Genomic DNA, 4,634 nt, shown 5'->3' with positions numbered 1-4,634 from the left:
TATCATGTGTTTCTTTAGCTATAGCAGGATAGGCTCCTAGATCTTTCATCATATCCTCCCTCCAACATTTCTCTCTAGCCACTGTCTAAATGAACCTTTCACTTGCATGGTGATTCTCTTTCTATTCTTCTCTGTTACCACTTAATCCCATTTATTTAGGGCTTCAAACTGTGTAGGTCTGTGCATCGGCTTCATGTCATTCATAGTTTGCCTTAAGAAATCTAGATTTCTAATGTTAAAAGTGCCCTCTAAAAGAAATTGCAATTTTTTGTAGATACAGTACATTCATGCCATTCAGAAATCTAAATGCATGTATAGAATCCACGGTCCATCATCAATTCAAATACAAGCATTCTGTCAGCAGGTCATTTCTGACCCTCCGCAGGTGATTCATAAACGTTTGGCTTTTTCATTACGTTCTCCATTATTTTTGCCAAATACGATGTAAAAGTCACAACAAACAAACTGGCAAACAGCAATCAATCCCAATGGGACTTGGCAAAGGTCAACCTATCACTGTGCAGCTCTATCAGCAACAAACCAGTGGTAACACTGCTTTGTGGTGATGTCTCATTAATTCCAGCGAGCCTCCCTGGCTGAATAACCAATCACAGTGCAGCTTCTCAGTGAACAAGGAAGACATTCACAAAGCATTTTAATTCAATTTAACCCCTTCGCTGCCAGGCCTTTCCCCCCTCAGGTGCCAGGCCTTTTTTTGCCTATTTGGAGCAGTTCAGCTTAGGCCCTCATAATTTTTTGTCCACATAAGCTACCCTCACCAAATGTGCGTCCTTTTTTTCCAATGTCCTAGGGATTCTACAGTTACCCAGAGTTTGTAGGTTCCCCTGAAGGAGATCAAGAAATTAGCCAACATACAAAAAAAAAATGTTTTTCTTTTTTATAAAAAATGTGAAAAAGGGGCTGCAGAAGAAAACTTGTGGTTTTTTCCCCCTGAAAATGGCATCGACAAATCGTTTGTGGTGCTAAAATCACCATCTTCCCAGCTTTCAGGAACAGGTAGGCTTGAATCAGAAAACTACATTTTTCAATACAATTTTGGCATTTTACTGGTACATGCCATATTTTAACTATTTTTTATGCTTTCAGCCTCCTTCCAGTGACAGAAATGGGTGTGAAACCAATATTGGATCCCGGAAAGCGAAACATTTCTGAAAAGTAGACAAAATTCTGAATTTAACAATGGGTCATTTGTTTAGACCCTACAAGGTTTTCCTACAGAAAACAACAGCTGAAATTAAAAAAAATTGAAATTGAGGTGAAAAAACAGCCATTTTTCTCCACGTTTTACTTTGTAACTTTTTCCTGTGATGTCAGATTTTGAAAGCAATATACTGTTAAGTCTGCTGCACTCTTTTGGTTGTGGGGATATATAGGGCTTGTATGTTTATCAAGAACCCTAGGGACCCAGAGCCAATAAATGAGCTGCACCTTGCAATGGGTTTTCATTGTATACCAGGTATACAGCAATTCATTTGCTGAAATATAAAGAGTGAAAAATAGGTATCAAGGAAACCTTTGTAATTAAAAAATGGGCACAATGTTGAGAAGCAGTGGTTATTTCCACATCTCTGAATTCCGGGGTGCCCATACCAGCATGTGAATTACAGGGCATTTCTCAAATAGATGTATTTCTTCTCGCACAGTCTTATATTTGGAAGGAAAAAATTTAGTGAAGGACAAGGGGCAATAACACTTGCTTTGCTGTTCTGTGCTCCCCCAAGTCTCCCGATAAAAAATGGTACCTCACTTGTGTGAGTAGGCCTAAAGCCCGCAACAAGAAACGCAACATGGACACATCACATTTTTACATTGAAAAGTGACGTGTTTTTTGGAAAGTGCCTAGCTGGGGATTTTGGCCTCTAGCTCAGCCGCCACCTATGAAAACCTACCAAACCTGTGCATTTTTTTAAACTAGACACTAGTGCCTGTGGCAGGAAATGCTCCAAAACACAACATGGGCATATCACATTTTCTCAAAGAAAACAGAGCTGTTTTTTGCAAAGTGCCTAGCTGTAGATTTTGGCCTCTAGCTCAGCCTTGAAACCTACAAAACCTGTGCATTTTTTAAAACTAGACACTTAGGGGAATCCTAGATGGGGTGACTTGTGGGGCTCGCACCAGGTTCTGTTACCCAGAGTCCTTTGCAAACCTTAAATTTTGGCCAAAAAAAGGATTTTTCCTCACATTTCAGGTGACAGAAAGTTTGGGAATCTGAGAAGAGACACAAATTCCCTTCCACCCAGCATTCCCCGAAGTCTCCAGATAAAAATGATACCTCACTTGTGTGGGTAGACCTAGTGCCCGCAACAGGAAATCCTCCAAAACACAACGTGGACACATCACATTTTCCCAAAGAAAACAGCTGTTTTTTTAAGAGTGGGCTGAGTGAGGATCCTTGGGGGACCCTACAAATGGTCTTGGTGGCTTTAGACCAGAATGGGGGGAGGCAAACTCTTTGGGTTCTTTCAGAAAGGAAGGAGGTGAGCCATTCCAGGGCATTGCGGTGAATTGTGGCGTCGAAAAGGCGTGTGCGAAGGGTTTGGTGGCATACGGTGTCAAATGCTGCAGAGAGGTCTAGAAGGATGAGGGCGATGGTTTCACTCTTGTCCATTCTGGTCCTGATGTCGTCTGTGCAGGTGATGAGGGCGGTCTCAGTGCTGTGGTTTTTGCGGAATCCAGACTGGGAGACGTCGAGTATGTTGTTGTCCTCCAGGAAGCGGGACATTTGTTCGTTTACTATCTTCTCTATGACCTTCGCAGGGAAGGGGAGTAGAGAGATAGGTCGGTAGTTTATGAGGTCTTTGGGTTTTTTGAGCAGGGCGTTGACTTTGGCGTGTTTCCAAATATCTGGGAACGTTACGGTCTCAAAGGAACTGTTGATGACGGCCCGGAGCTGGGAGCAATGATTTGGCTAGCCTTGTTGAAGACGAGGTGGGGGCAGGGGTCTGTTGGGGAGCCTGAGTGGATGGAACTCATGGTTTTGGTGGTTTCTTCATCGTTGGTAGGGGTCCAGGTGTTCATCACATTGGTGCGGCAGGGTGCTGTGGGGTTGGCTGCGCCGGTGGTGGTGGTGGTGGGTGGCGACGATATGAAGCTTTCGTGTATGTCTGCGATCTTGAGGTGGAAGTAGCTGGAGAGGGAGTTGCAGAGGTCTTAAGAGTGCAGAGGGTCGATGGTGCAGGATTTGGGTTTGGTGAGTACTTTAATGATGGTGAAAAGTTCCTTGCTGTTGTTTGTGTTGTCGTCTATGCATTCTTTGTAGAAGGAACGTTTGGTGGTCCGCATGAGCTGGTGGTGTTTGCGCATGACTGATTTGAGGGTGGAGAAGTTGCTCACTGATGGCTCTTGTCGCCAGGCTTTCTCAATTTTCCAGCATTCTCGTTTGGAAGTCTGAAGTTCTGCGGTGAACCAGGGAGCTGTCTTGTTGGTGCGGGTGTTGTTTTTTTTGAGAGGGGCATGGGAGTTAACGCATACGTCGAGCCATCATGTGAGGTTGAGGGCGGTGGCGTCGTTGGTAATGGGTGGTGGAACTTGTACGAGGTTTGAGATCAGTTGTTCCTTGGAGATCTTGTTCCACTTGCGGTAAGGGATAGGATGTTGTTGGTGGTGGGCTTCAGGAAGGAGAAGTGGATGCAGTGGTGGTCAGTCCAATGGAGTTCAGAGGTGTGAGTGAAGGCGATGTGGTTGCTGGAGGAGAAAATGGCATCAAGCGTGTGACCGGCTGAGTGGGTGGGTGAGGTGACCAGTTGCTTGAGGCCGAGGTTTGCGAGGGTGTCCAGCGGGGCAGTGGAGTTGCAGTCGTTAGTGCTCTCTAGGTGGAAGTTTAGGTCACCGAAGAGTAGGTAGTCTGTGGAGGCGAGGCCGTGGGAGCTGATAGCGTCGGCGATGGTGTCACAGAACGGGGGTCGGGGTCCTGGTGGTCTGTAGACAAGAGTTCCTCTCAAGGTGGTGTTGGCGTAGATGTGTATCTGAAAGTGGAGGTGCTCTGCGGCGTCCAGGGTGTCATTGGTGCCGGTGGAAATCCTGATGGAATTTCTATGTATTATGGCGATTCCTCCTCCTGGTTTGTTGATGCGATCTCTTCGGTGATTTTGAATCCCTCCGGAATGGCTATGGCGATGTTGGGCTCTGATGAGGAGTTCATCCATGTTTCAGTGAGGAAGGCGATGTCGGTAGAGGTTGTGGTGAGTAGGTCCCAAAGCTCGATGGCGTGCTTGTGGACGGAGCGGGTGTTGAGGAAGATGCAGCTGAGGTGTTTGGGGTGTTTGGTGTTGTTGTGGTGCTTGTTGGTGTGAGTGCAGGAAAAGTGGCATGAGTGACATGTGAAAGGTCCGTGGGAGTGTCTGGGGTCGGCCTGGGCGCAGTCACCTTGCTGCGCTGCCCTGTGTCAATGGAAAAGGGCAGGAATGCACTGTATCTATGACATATGGTTCATTCCTGTCCTTTCCCACTGTGCTGGTGCTGTTTTGGTAGCCTAGCACCAACGAAGGCACCCTTGCACCATGGAGCAAGGGTGTCTGCATTAGAGGCAGGATTGTTTTTGTGTACGAAGGGACACCTTACTGTACAAAAACAATCCTGAGAGGCGTTTTCCTCTTACTATGTGTGCTACA

This window comes from Pleurodeles waltl, chromosome 8 (genome assembly GCF_031143425.1).
Source record: "Pleurodeles waltl isolate 20211129_DDA chromosome 8, aPleWal1.hap1.20221129, whole genome shotgun sequence".
Lineage (NCBI taxonomy): Eukaryota > Metazoa > Chordata > Amphibia > Caudata > Salamandridae > Pleurodeles > Pleurodeles waltl.
This window is presented reverse-complemented; position numbering follows the sequence as displayed.